The 14,908-nt window shown below is 41.5% G+C and overlaps 1 protein-coding gene across 1 annotated transcript in view; it reads right to left on the bottom strand.

Moving 5' to 3' along the window:
* Positions 1-8,488: 8,488 nt before the first annotated feature.
* Positions 8,489-14,908, bottom strand: part of cbln12 (cerebellin 12) — a 210,443-nt gene continuing 204,023 nt past the window's right edge. Inside the window, exon 4 of the mRNA XM_087810545.1 lies at positions 8,489-8,502. The gene's annotated coding sequence lies outside the window, so the exon portion shown is untranslated. The remainder of the gene's footprint in view (positions 8,503-14,908) is intronic.

Here is a 14,908-nt window from a genome sequence, read left to right as displayed (position 1 = left end):
GTATGGTGGCGTGCTGCGTCCGGGGTAGGTATCTCAGCTCGATTATCAGGGACCTCGTTGCATTCGAGGAGCGTAGGTAGAGGAAAGCTAAGTTTCTTATCCAGTGACTCAATAGTGTAACCGATGGCTCTTCTCCCCGCTGTCTCTTTAAGCCCTGCACATGTCTTGAGAGTGTATGCGTAGGAGCACCCAGAGATCTTAAAGACATCAAAGAACTCTGACCGTGCAAGGGAGCGGTTACTTTGCTCATCGAGTATTGCATACATTTTCTTGCACTCCTGTTTGTGTCCAGTGGGGTACACGCTGACAAGACAGATCTTAGCACAGGCTCTCGCACTTAATCCTTCGCCACACACTTGTGTGCATTTTGAAGTGACCTCCTGGTCCTCCGCTTTGTCCTCCTCCCCGCAATCTGACACGGGAGGGGACGACTTGGACTTCCAGGTTGCTGGTCCAGGGTGTAGTGCTGTCGTGTGGTTGGTGCTTTCACATTTCATACATTTGACATCGGCAGAGCAGTTCCTGGCGAGATGCTCTGTGGAAGAGCAACAGCGAAAGCAGATGTAATGTTCTTTGAGTAGCTGTTTGCGTTCCTCTAAACTCTTTTCGCGAAAGCCTCTGCATCTCCCCAGGGAGTGGGGCTTTCCATGTAGGGGGCAGTGTTTGCTTGGGTCTGCTGGTTTGTTACCTAATCTTGACTCAGGCTTGTCCACTGAAGAGACTTGGGTCTTGTGAACATATACAGGCGCCTTCATAGGCCTCTCCCACTTGTCCTTTTTCTCTGCTGGAACCTGTGTGAAGAGGTTGAAGCTTGGGTCTGTACGAGCTTTAGCCTCTTTGCGAATGAAGTCTACAAACACAGAGAAAGGAGGGAAACTGACTAAATGGTCACGTTTGTATCCTGATCCAAAGTAGATCCACCTTTCCTGAATGTTGTGTGGGAGTTTCTCGATTATAGGATTGACTCCTCTTGAAGTGTCCAAGTATGCAAGGCCGGTGAAGTAGCTATCTTGTTTAGCTGCTTTTAGCTCTGACAACAGATCTGCTAGATCGCGAAGTCTCTGTGGATCCTTTGTTGTGATTTTGGGGAAGCTTTCCAGTTTACCAAAGGGGGCCTGTTCGACGGCCTCCGGAGCGCCGTATAGCTTGTCGAGCCGCTCCCATGCCATAGTCAATCCAGTGGGCGGATGTTTGATATTGACAGATTTAATCCATTTAACCTGTTCTGCTGGCTCTTTTCCGAGATGCTTGGTAAGGAGGTTGAGCTGTTCTCCAGCAGACAGGTCCAGGTTGTCAATAGCACTATGGAACGACGTCTTCCATGACCAGTAGTTCATTGTCTGTACATCGTATACGGTAAGTCCTGATGTCACAAGATGGCTGCGGGCCAGATATTTAGCGAGGGCATTGGTGGTTTGAGAGTGGTCGCATCCAACTCCACAGGGCGTTCCATTGATAGGCTGATGTACAGGGGATGGCAATGTGAGATTGTTACCATTTATATTAGCTGGCAAATGAACTGCAGTCATACTGGCCTGCTCTGTCACGTAAGCAGCAGTACGCTCTTCTTTGCTTTTTTTTGATACTTTACTGGAAGCCTCACTGACCGTTTCGAAACCCTGTTCTCTCAAATAAGCCATCAGAGAATCAGCCTCTGCCATGGCAGCATCTTTTTCTTTCTCTTCGTTTAATGCATCAAGAGTGGCGTTAATACGTGCTTGCTCTACGTTTAATTCAATTTCCTTTTTTGAATGTGCCGCTCTAGCTTGCGCTGCTTCAGCTTTTGCTTTGGCCATGGCCACAGCCATAGACATCTTTGAGCTGGACGATGTACTGGAAGAGTGAGAGCTCACGGAATTATTATCTCCGTTTTCTTTGTTTTTACCGTTAGCTGCTGACATAATGACGGTGCGTTTTTAATACCAGCAACAGGTATGAAGGCGTACAGGCTGTATGGATGTCTTTCCGTTAGCCGCTTAGCAATTTAGCTCCGTAGGATGGTTTGCAGGCTGGGTGGATTTCTTTCCGTTAGCCGCTTAGCAATTTAGCTCTGTAAGATGGCTGTCTTCGACTATCTTGTTAGCTGTGTTGCCATCTTTTCATTGTATTGGGCTCGCTAGCCTAGCAAGCTAACTCTCCAATCAGCTAAACGTTTCCCAAAAAACTCCACAGCGTGTTGAGGATTACTCATGTAGTTGAATGGTAATTTCGTGAAACTGTAAAGACAGTACAAACATAAGACAGGTATTAATAAAGCTAAACAGTAAGCATTCAACGGTAAATCTATAATCCAACACATGGAAAATAAAGATAATACTTACAGACGTTGCTTTAACAAACAAGAAGATGAAGAACTAAATCTTAATGGATGAGCTGATCAAACTTTTGTTCCTGCATGCTCTCTACGTGAATAACGTGCAGGTGACTTCCGGTCAACTAACTAGCAGCCCCTCCCTTATAGCATTCCCTCTTAAAGGTACAGACACGTATCCCAAACACGTTAAGAACAACATACACTTTCAATGCCAGGGGCAGAACACAGGGAGGAAGAGAAAATATTTATCTATTACTAGATAAGCCAGAGTGAATAAAGAAAACCACATGAAACTGAAGGAAGTATAAAACTCTGGTTCACTTATTGGAGTCAAATTCAGTTTATCTCAGGGTGCTTGTGCATCTTTCTCAACTAGAGGGAAAAGTAGCATCATTATCAAGAAATCATTAAATAACGACTTTATGTTTTCATTCTGTGTTGCTTTCAAATGTAAATGCAATTTTGTTTACTATTAGTAACAAATTCGATTAGGATGCGGATGAGAGTAATGTTTGGTTGTGATAAGTGGCTTAATTGTCAGCACTGTTTTGCGATGTAATAAACATGACCACAGATCTAAGTGATGTCCTCAACATTCTGAGTCATGTGTTGCTTGTTTTTGAAAAGAAGATTGGGTAATTAACAACTTGATAACATATAGTAAGAATCAATGCCTTACATTCAAGTCAAGTCAACTAACATATGTATTACCACAAACCGACTCAGGATCTGCAAAACCTGCCAATCCCCGTCTGCCACGTCACCATGACAATCATAAATGAGTCATAACTCTCTTCTAAAGATTTTGAGCTGATGAGATCATCCAGTTCAAACACAGACTTAAGTCAAGTTTTTTGTACGAATAATGTCGCCATGGTTACTGACATTTGGAATACCATATCAGTGATAATAACGACTCGGTTATATCAGAAAATAACATATTTCTAAATTGACAACAACTAAAGGATATCTATTTATATTGGAAATCTGTCAAATAGGTCTGAATCAGTCTGAAGAAATCAATTAAAGCCACTGTGCAGTTATGTGTGTTTTCTGTGAGCAAGATAAGGGTCGATAAGTTCAGTTTTATGTATGGTTTAAATGTTTTCTTTTTAGCAGTGTTTGATCTCTCGGGGACAGGACATGGATGATGTAGGATGCCTCTGTGTGCAGTGTCTCTCATGACACTTCCCACAAGCTTGTGAAAGAAAGTATATTTTCTTCTTCTCAATTTGGACAAATGCACCTCGTGAAATGAGGACACCCCTCCTTCCCCCACCCCGCTGGGCAACACTACTGCTGTTCCTGAATACCGCCTGTCTCCGTCTCCAGCTGCTGCCACGCGACATCTCCATACATTATCTGTCACATTCCTCCCAGATAATCATCCTCCTACTTTTATTCCCTTGCACGCTGCAGGGAGAACCATCTTCGTCTGACAACAGAGGTAATATGAAAGGGTTTGTTGAGGGAAGCTCAAGGGAATGTAGATAATTATTGATCAATTTGTGTGGGAAAGGAGCCCAAATAATCAATTTTAGTAGGTAAACAATAGTGAAAAAACAACCATGTTGAACTTGCATCATGATTTCCTCGAGGGACAAAAAGACATCACTATATACATATTAATTCCCTCTCATTAACACATACTGAAGTCAACTATGGTGTCCCAGAAGGTTCTGTTCTCTGCCAGATCATATTACGATTTTTTTATGGTTGCACTAGTAAATATAGGAAACGCATACAGTTTTACTTATGCCAACAACGACAAACCATAATCATCAAGAAGCGATGATGAAAGTACTCAGCTAGCACTACATTCATGCATTACTAAATCCTGGCTGACCCAAAACTTGCTTTAACTCAGTTTCTACTAGTATGTCCTCAGACTGTGGGGGAAGTTCTTTAAACACCAAGCTCCACGTCTCTTTTTCCTTTATCTAACTATCTCGCTTCATTTCCATCCCAGCCAGAGCCCCAGTGCTCCACCCCATTTCGCAGTACCTATGGAGCATACTGTTGGATCCAGAATCGGCTAGACCTTGCAGTGCAAATAGCTCCACATTCCTCTAAATGGTCCTACCTGGACCCTGCTACACCTCTCCCTCACAGCTGGTCACAGTTCTGCTCAGGGGTCTGTCTGTTAAAAGAAGGTATTTCCTCTCCACCTATGGTTGAACCTACTTTTCTCTTCTCTTACATATAATTATTTAGAACCGTATAGTGGGATAACTTAGTTGTGTTTTGGCAACCTAAATACAATTTAATTGAATTTGACAACCACCTCACAGCAATAAATATGGTGGTTTGTTTCCAGCTTCAGGCATCATGTGGCCTTTCTGTGTGCAGTTTTTATGTTCTCCCCATGCTTGCAAAGGTTTACGTCCAGTTTTCTTCCGCAGTGATTTTACGTTTTTCTGTAGCCAGGTCAACACGAATTTAGGCAGAAGCATCAATAGGTTTTGATGGGAGTGATAATGTTGCAATCCTTTCAAGGGGATTAACCCTTGTGTTATCCCAGGGTCAATGCGACCAATGGCCAGAAAACAAATGTGTTTGTGGTATCCCTTGCGTTATCTCAGGCTCAAGGTAAATGACCTCCCTGGCTTCCATAAATACATAAACAGTAGTGGAAGTGTTTTCAAAGCACAAACAGGTTGGGAAATGCCCCACCAGATAAGAGAACACTTTGAATCCCTGTTATACATATGTTGAAAAATTCTTACCATGTCCCTCTCCCTCCTCTGTTCTGTCCTGCTCGGTGTGTCAGATGTTTAGTTCGATTCAAACTCCTTTAGTGATAACAGCAGTTGTGTAGTGTAGTCTGTTAGCTAGATTGGAGGTGAAGCTTATTGGACTAGAGGGCCGGTTGTGCACTATCAAAGCTAAACCGCTAGCTAGCCAGTCTCACTAAGACAGGAGTTCCAGAAAATCAAGGAAAAGCCTGAACAAATAAAAATGTCTTAAGATGTTTCTTGAAGGAGTCAGTAGACTCCATCAAGTGCAGAGAGAGAGGAAGATCGTTCCAAAGCTTAGGAGCAACAGCCTGGAAGGATTTCTCTCCTCTGGTCCTGAACCGTGTGCGTGGAACCATCAGTCGATTCTGATCCACAGACCTCAGAGCCCGAGCTGGAGTGTAAGGCTGGATCTTGACCTTTAAAGTATATATTTTATTGAATTTTGTTTTGTTTGTTTAAGCGTTTTGTGACCCTGGTCTGGAAAAGCGCTCTATAAATACAAATTACTTACTTACAGTGCGCAGCCACATGGCTGAGCAGCCAGTTCTCCTCCAGCAATTCCCGAGCAGCCGGGAAACCAGGGTCGGTGGATGATTGTTTGTGGGAGGAATAGTTCCAGACCAAAACCCACGGAGCATCATCAACCCCTTAGCGTTTCGAACAAATTTTCCCCACTCGAAAAGTCTTGTTCTTCTTGATCTCAGTGCTGCATTTGACACTGTTGACCACCAAATTCATCTATAAAGATTAGAAAACCAAATAGGCATACGTGGAACCAGTCAGATAGGAAGCACTATGTACATGTCAACAACCTCTCATCGACACACACTAAGGTCAGCTATGGTATCCCACAAGGTTCTGTTCTTGGTCCAATCCTATTCACAATCTATATGCTCCCACTAGGGGACTTGATCAGAAGACACTCTATAAACGTTCACTGTTGTGCCGATGACACTCAACTCTACTTGTCAACAAAGCCAGATGAAAGAAATCAGTTAACATAACTACAGTCCTGTATTACAGATATCAAGTCCTGGATGTCCAAAAACTTCCTTTAACTGAACGCCGACAAAACTGAGGTTCTAATAGTTGGTCCACAACATCTCAGACAATCGTTAACTAATGATCTAGCTTTCCAAAATGGACTTGTCCCTGCGGCTAGCACCACGGTAAAGAATCTGGGTGTCTGCTTTGACGAGGACTTATCATTTAACTCACAAATTAAACAAATCTCACTGACCTTTGGATGCTACTGAGAAAGTCATCCATGCTTTTTTTTTTACATCGAGGCTGACGCGCGAACACTTTTCCCCTATGCTGTCCTCTTAATATTGGCTTCCAGTAGAATTAAGAATACAATTTCAAACACAATCTTAAAACCTTACTTTTCGATAAAGCCTATAATAAGGACTGACTCGGGCTCTGCTTGAATCAGCTCCTTTTTGTTTTTCTTAAGCTTCTATAGGCTTAGATTGCTGGAGGAGTTTTAGACACTGAGCTCTGTATATGCTTCCTTTTCTGCATTACATTCATCACCTGTGCAGTTTAAACCCACACTTTTTATTTATCTCCCGGAGACCCAGGGCTCCACCTCCTGAGCTGCTGTTTTGCTCAAGGTTTCTGCCTCCGAAAAGGAAGTTTTTCCTCGCCAAACGCCACAATGTGTTTTACTCATTATTGAGTTGCTGGGATCTGTTTTTCCTTTCTCCACTATAGTCTTACATAAACTGTAAAGTGTCTTGAGATAACTTTGTCATGATAAGATACTTTAAATAAAACTGAGTTGAATTGATTGAAACAGCTGACTGGGAGACTAAGGATACAAAGATTGAGATGGAATAGAATCATCTTTTCGCTCCACTACCTCCCCAAACATCAGAATTAAACAGCCTAATAGCACAATGAATGAATAAGTCCCTGAAACCATTAGTGTTGCATCTGGGAAGGAGCATTCGTGCACTCCATCTGCATCTCTGCTCACTGATAACTGTCATCATCCATGATGGACAGTAGTTTGTTGCGTGATCTCGTCTCTGCAACTGTCACCAGTGAGTCCAACTTCATGCCAACCACTGACAGCCCTCCTAATCAACCTGTCCAACCAGTTGACACTCCTCCTGGACCCGTACCCCAGCACACCACAGCATAAAAAAGGACACTTGCCACCAAAAACAGGTAGATCATGCAGAGGAGTTTCCTGCAGATGTTAAATGATCGGAGACTCCTCAGAAAGTACAGTCTACTCTGAACGTCCTAATACACATGGTCTGTGTTGCAGGACCAGTCCAGTTTACTGTCCAGCCACACACCGAAGTACTTATAGTTGTCAACTACGTATCTCCGCCTCGTCGCCTCTGATGTACACTGGACGTGGCTTTGTCCTGGACCTCCCAAAGTCCAAGACCAGCCCGTTGGTTTTTGAGTTGTTCGGCTGCAAGTGGTTCTTCTCACTCCAGTCCACAAAGTCAAGTATCAGACTCCTCTACTTGACCTTGCTGTTGTCCCTGATGCATCCAACAATATGTCGTCAGCATACTTCTGGACGAGACTCAGTTCGGAGTTGTAGTAGAAGTCTGAAGTGTATATGGTGAAGAGGAGAGGGGCCAGTACTGTCCCCTGTGGTGCTCCTGTACTGCACACCACAGTGTCAGACGTGATGTCCTTCAGCCTGACATACTGTGGTCGATCAGTGAGATGGTCCGAGATCCAGGAGACCAGGCCAGGGTCCACATGCATCTTTGTCAGTTTGTCCTGCAGTGGAGTGGGCTGGATGGTGGGAAAGGCACTAGAAATGTGTAGGAACAGGATCCTCACTGAGCCGCTTCCTTTATCTAGGTGGGAGTAGGTCTGATGCAGGAGGTGAAGGGTGGCAGCTTCTACATCAAATGCGTGCTGGTAGGCAAACTGTAGGGATTCTTGTGGGTGCTGGACTTCTGGCCTGAGATGTTTGAGGACCAGCCGCTCCAGTGTCTTCATCAGCTGTGAAGTCAGTGCCACCGTTCGGCTAACTCGGCCGGCTCTTTTTCGTGACTTGAACGATACAGGAAGTCTTCCAGAGTTGTGGTACTTTCCCCAGCTTTAGACTGAGGTTGAAGACATGCTGGAGCGGCTCAGCTAGTTCAGCAGTGCAAGTGTTTAGCAGCCGAGTAGACACCTTGTCAGGACCAGTAGCCTTCCTTGGACAAATCTTCCGAAGTACATTGCGTACCTGGAGTAAGATAATGCTGGGAAGTGGCTGTGTGGAGCAGAGGAAGGTTGGGCAGGTTCCTAAGCGAGCTGCATTGAGGGTGAGGTGGCCTGCTCAAACCTGTTGAAAAAGTTGTTGAGACTTTTTGCCTCCTCCACCATGTTCACTGGCATAGAGGACATGGTCTTGTGTCCAGTGATGGTATTAACACCATCCCAGACCTCTCTTATTTGTCCCTGTTCAGCTTCTCCTCCAACCATCTCCTGTAGTTGTCCTTTGTGTCTGTAGGTGGCCCAGGTTATGATCGGACCAAGTGTAGAAAGAGATTTGGCTATGTACGCATCCTTCAAGTTAGTATATCGAAGGTCAATTGTCCTGTTATACCTCGTGGACAATCCACTGCCTGGTGGAAAGTAGGCAGTTTAGAGTCCAGGTTGGCTTGATAAAAATCCCCAGAGATGATAATAAAAGGGCCAGGATGCTCATTCTGAAGTCTAGCTGTCATTGTGTGAATCTTCTCACAGGCAGATGGAGCTGCAGCATTCGGAGGAATGTAAACACACAGAGCGATCACGTGACTGAATTTGCGCGGTAGATAGTATGGCCGCAGGCTTACAGCCAATAGTTCTATATCCTGACAACACAAGATGAATTGCTGGGATCTGATTTACCTTTCTCAACTATAGTCTTACTTCAACTGTAAAGTGTCTTGAGATAACTTTGTTATGATAATACACTTTAAATAAAATTTAATTGAATTGAATTGAAGACTTTCTTCACAGTAACGTGTCCCGGGCTACACCGGCATTATTCACATACATGATAAGCCCTCTCTGTAGATCCGCTGGTTGTTGAGGGCAGTCAGCTCGTCGACCTTGTTTTTCAATGAATTGACATGATTGTGGGGATCTATGGTCTGAGATGTCTTCGATAGTCCATTAGCCTAGCCTTTATTTTCTTGCTGGTTCTACATCCATGATAGCGGCACTGAAGCTCCATCGGGATATTGTTACGATCTCCAGCCTGTGCCATTGACTTCAGTGACAGCAGATCCTCTCTTGAGTAAACAAGACAATTCTCTCCATGTTCATGTTGTAATAAAAATTGTTGAAAAAAAAACAGAAAGTTATTGATCATTGCAGCGGATCTACTGGAGAGGCTGCTGTCCTCCTCTGTGCATTATTCAGAAGCAGCTGATCTTTTAAACAAAGAGTAGAGGTTCAGTGAAGCTTGTTTCTCTTAAAGTGAATTGAGCGTGTCTTACAGAATTAAGATTACATCATTTTCCAAAGCTTCTTCCATTCTCCCTTTCCATTTCTCTACATAACTTTGTGGATTTTGCTTGTCACCTTACAGTATCTATTGAATTCTCGCTCTGGTCATGGTGAACTTATAGGGGTATTCAAATTTAGGAATACGGTCATTGAAATGACAGGCTGGGCTGTCTTGGTGGTATGATTCCTGGTTGGGTATGATTGGGCAAATCTGGTGAAATTATCCACTATCAAGTATATACCCAACCCATGTTTTCATGACTCAAGGTGAAGGAAGACTATGCACACAAGCTCAAGAGCGGTGTTTAGATGTGATACTGCCCATTGGCGCTCTCTCGTGTCTTCCTGGTTTCTTTTGCTTTATGCACTGACACTTCCTTGTAATGTATTCCTCGATCTCTATTTTCTTAAAGGCCAGTAGAATCACTTTCGGGCCAGGCTCAGGGTTTTCTCAATGCCGACATGACAGATGTTGTCATACAGGTGGGTGAGAGCAACCCTTCGGTAAACAGCAGCAAAAACTAGTTGCTCTCGCTCAGCAGATTTTTATGTTGAAGTGGAAGTCTGCCAGCTGTCCCACCCAACAGTGTCCGATTGCATTAAGCTTTGCCGTGCTGAGGACATAGATCAAGGGGTTGTTATCTGTGAAAACGGTAAAGTGTGGGGCATAGTAGTAGTAGTAGTGGTAGTCCCTGAACTTGTCGCACACTGCCCACTTGAAGGCCAAGAAGTCGGACTGAACCTGCAGCAAATCATAGAGGGGTTTGGTGATACGCGAGAAATTCTGCATGTATGTTCGATAGCAGCTTAGGGTGACTAGGTTTGCCATTTTGACAATCCACCTTTTCACAATCAGACCTTGGATGTACTCCTTTATCTCCTTATAAAGGGCCTTTCGGATGGAAAGACCTCTTGACTGTTGTTTCATTGTTTAACCTGATTTCCATCTGCAATGAGGGTATACAACCAATATCAGTACTGTTACAGGACAACGCCTCACTCTCTTCCCTCAGTACCTTCTCAACTGATTTTTGCTGGTCTGGACTTAGGTGACTCAGGTTCACTGGAGGTAACCTGGCTAGTCTCCATCGGTTGTATCCCGTGAAAGCAGTCTCTGCCTGTCTTGGGCAAGTAGAGGGGTTCATACACACGAACAGACCTTTGGTTCCTTAGTAGTAGTAGTAGTAGAGAGGTGCTGTTCACCACCTCTACCTTGTCCAGCAAAGCGTCCATGAAGTATAAACCCGACCAGCCCTTCCTTACCTACCCTACCATACCTATTGTAACCGGTTACACAAATACATGCGAAGCCCTCCTGCGACGCAATCAAGTAAACCCCCCTGTGGCTGAGTTCTTTTGGAGGGATTATTCATTGGAGGGCTGCCCTTTTATAGGTGAAGGAGCCTGCCACCTGCTGGGTTCCATCAGCAAAGCTCTGTTGGATGGGCCTCGCATGCACTTATAGAATCGAGGTTGGGTTTGATAAAACGTAGAGTTAAATTCTAATTATGTTTTTAATTTAATTTTTTTCAGAAAAATTTAATTTTGTAGCATAAAGATGTTGTTTTGTTTCAGAATTTGTAAATCTGTTTTGGACATCTACACCACTGTATTGGGCAGACATGGTGAAATGCACAGTAAAAAACAACAATGAACAACCAGATTTCAGAAACATTAAGTATCAAAATAGCATCACAGGAGAGAAGAAATGCGTGAAATAGAAAATACAATAGGTAGCTCCAAATAAGAGATCAACAGATAAAGCATAAGGTGAGATAAATCATTGTGATATAAAGCACATCCTAAAACAAAGTTAAGTGACACTGTCAAGCAGACAGGTTTACAGCCATTAAGGATCTAAATCAGTTTAAACGGAGAGAGAAGATAAAGACTTGCATTGAAGATAAATGACACAAAAAATGACAGTTACACTCCTGGGGAAATATTTGTTTGACACATAGGTTTTCATCCATCTGGCCTAAGGTCATAGATGAGCAAAAGAGGTCACAGTTGACGATGTTGACTGCTATCTGATCTGCCAGCCTGACCGTTGGGCACATAAACAGCAAGACAGAGTGTCAAGTCAGTGAACACAATGGTGGCAAAAGGTTTAACACTGACAATGAAAAGGAAATGGTAAAAGTCTTAGCTATTGAGCAATTCATCAATGGGGTTCGGATATTACAGGATCAAATAAATGTTTGAATAAATATCAAAATGTAAAAATAAATAAATACATAATTTACTTATGATTTTTGTTCTTGTCGAAGAATGGTGCTTTTCTGTACATATATATAATTAATTAATTTATACATTTTAACTTTTATTTATTTTGACATTTAATTATTTATGTATTTAGTTATTTCAACATATATTTATTTATGCATTTATACTTTTTGTCTTTTGTTTCGTTGTCACTATGCAAATGAAATAGGCAGGTTGAACATCCTAAAACTCTAAACTGTCTAAAGCAGTGATTTGTTACAGTGATGTCATTGGATCAACTACCACTGCCTTGACGAGCATCATATCTTCATCATAGTTTCACCGCTTACTTTGGAACATCCTGGGAAGATCAAACGTGTATATTCTATTGCTAATGATCTATGATGAGCACTGATGTAGATGTAGAATTAGATTAGATCACAGTAAATAAAATATTTTGTATAATGTGTTGTGCTGCGTTTACGTTTGTGTCCTGTTAACTACGTTGTTCTTGTGATCAGAGTTCATGAGTTATTAATTTCCTGGACAACTGGGTGAGAAAATCACAATGTTTTATCTCTCTTTAAGTCTTACAAATCATATAAATACGCAGCTATACGCAGTCATTCTTCAGAATAAACTCTCTGGTGTCAATTATGTGAAACTATACAAAAAGTTGTCTAGACAAAAATAAAAGAGCGTAGCCTACTATTGTTATTTCTCAAAACAATGTCTCTAAGTTTTTGCTATATAAAAATATATAAATAGCACAGAGAAGATTTATTTTTTAAATTGTGTAAAAATTATAATAAGTGATATGTGCTCGAACCCGGAGCTCAGGGTCCAGAGGTGAGCGCTCTACTGATGGTGCCATATGAGCTGGTGATAGAACTGGATAAACTGCCAAACATAAACTAAAGGTGTTCGACCGTTTTAAGTAGGAGAAGAACGGACTTCTTTCATGAGGCTCTGGGTTGTTAAATCAGTCTCATGCACATGAACACTGGCAACTTATAAACCTGGTTTGCTAAGATTTCAGAAAAGGCTCTTCCACTCATGCAGCGTTGATGCTATAGACTAGTTGCTGCAGGAGCGATAATTTGAGATCGACATCGATTGCTTACGTTTGTTTTCCTTGTCTAACCAATCACTGCTTCAAAAACACGTTAGGCCCTCCCATTTAATTTGCATACAGCCAGCAAAATGTCGTAATAAATAAAGACAAAATGTGTATATATATACAGAAAAGCATGGTTCTTCAACAAAAATACAATCATAAGTAATTTATATATTTATTATACATTTATTGAGACATTTATTTATGTATTTATACATTTATTTATACTTATGTAATTGATCGCCCTTCATAAGTAAACCCTTTCCTGTTTCTGTAAATGGACAATAATTGAAAATAGATATTGGATGGCACTTATCATATGTACATCGTGAAGCATCTAGTGATGCACTAGTGATCAGTAGGTGGCTCTCCTTTTTTAACAATAATGTGAGCTAAGTTAGAATAGTTTCTCAAAGAAAAAGGATTATAGAGCAGTAAGTCATCTAGTGCCTTTGGAAAATAAGGTCACTGCTTTGTGAAGCTTCATCAGTAGATAACTAGCTTAAGGTAGGGAGGGGTTTGTTCAATGAGGAAGAGTTATCATTTTCCTTGAACAGCTTATTTAGAAAAATGTTTTTTCAACAACCTCTGGAAAAGTTTCAAACAGCTTCGTAAGCACATGAATACAGAAATGTGCAAACAAAATCAAAAAACAGTAACAAAACCAAAAAAAATACTATATCGTAATAGTTAGTAATGGGACATTGTGTCCTCATAATTCAGCATCATCTGTATCATGATACAATGTCTTAATTTTGAAAAGTCACTTAATGGCATGCTCTGCTTTATAAAATTTCACTCTGACCTACTAATTAAATAAAACCTGACATCATTTTCTCTGAGAGCGCCATGAAGTGCCCTTTCTAACTGTATCATGATACAGCCTCAGCTGGGTGACCAGGGCCCATCAGATCATCACTACTGATAGTTCATTTGTCCAAATAAGTTATAAGGGTTTATAATGACCCAAAATTTACAAGATATCATTAAATTGTGATACTGTCTAATAGTAATGGCTGGCAAGGCAAGGCATGTGAATATGGTATTAGATTGGCCAGAACCAGAGATTGACTAGAAGAGAAGAAATTGCTGTAACGTCAACATCTTCCTCTTTTTTTCACTCAGTACTTAAACTTATAACACCACTCATTGGACATGTCCCACCTCCATCTGTGTCCAAACTTATTTCAATACACTGCCAGCGATACAATAGGATATAATGCGATAAACTCAAATCCCCTGCTGATTCAACATTACAAAATAACTGAAAATACTGCTAATTTAACTAACAGTAAAAACAATATTAATTTCCCCCAACACCGTCCTCACGGCATGATCTATTTAATGTGACTTTACAACTTTTATTGAGAAATATTGACTGATATATTCTGAATGGGAGTGGGCAGTCACGGAAACATCCATGCCATGAGTCTCCACATCCCTAGTCTGAGTCTGGACTCTCCAACCAACATACACATTCCACTGAAAAAAACAAAAGATTCAGTTTTACTGCTCCATGTTGTACTTAAGGATCTATGCTTTTTCTTTGTTATGCTACAAATAATAATGTGTAAGCATATAATACTTTAAAATCACATTTACAAGACCAGCACAATTTTCTGAAATCATAACTCAATTTGTGTACATCTTGCAGATGTAAGTCGCACGGCAGATTAAATCAAGGTAAACTATTTTCATTTTTCATGATTTAATGAAACTTCAAAATTGACCTTTTAAAAATATATTATATTTCACACATGGACCATTTGTCTCCACAAAAAGATGACCTTTGTGACCCTGGTCTCGAAAAGCGCTATATAAATAAATATTACTTACTTACTTACTTACCTTTGTGGATTTGACGAGGCTCCACCAACAGGAGGTGCACAGCCTGGTTTTCCTTTTCGGGCAATTGCTAGATATATTCAGCCAATCATGCTGCATTACTGCTAGAACAGGAAGTACAATCTCGATGAACATATTTTTAACAAGTCAAAACTCAATACTCACACTGTGTCTTACCACAAAATAACAATAATATCAAAATGAAACAACTTAATAAATTGTTTTGAT

Source organism: Callionymus lyra, chromosome 16, assembly GCF_982586985.1.
Source record: "Callionymus lyra chromosome 16, fCalLyr1.hap1.1, whole genome shotgun sequence".
Taxonomy (NCBI): domain Eukaryota; kingdom Metazoa; phylum Chordata; class Actinopteri; order Syngnathiformes; family Callionymidae; genus Callionymus; species Callionymus lyra.
The sequence above is the reverse complement of the archived record's forward strand: the minus strand, read 5'-3'. Positions and strand labels throughout refer to the sequence as shown.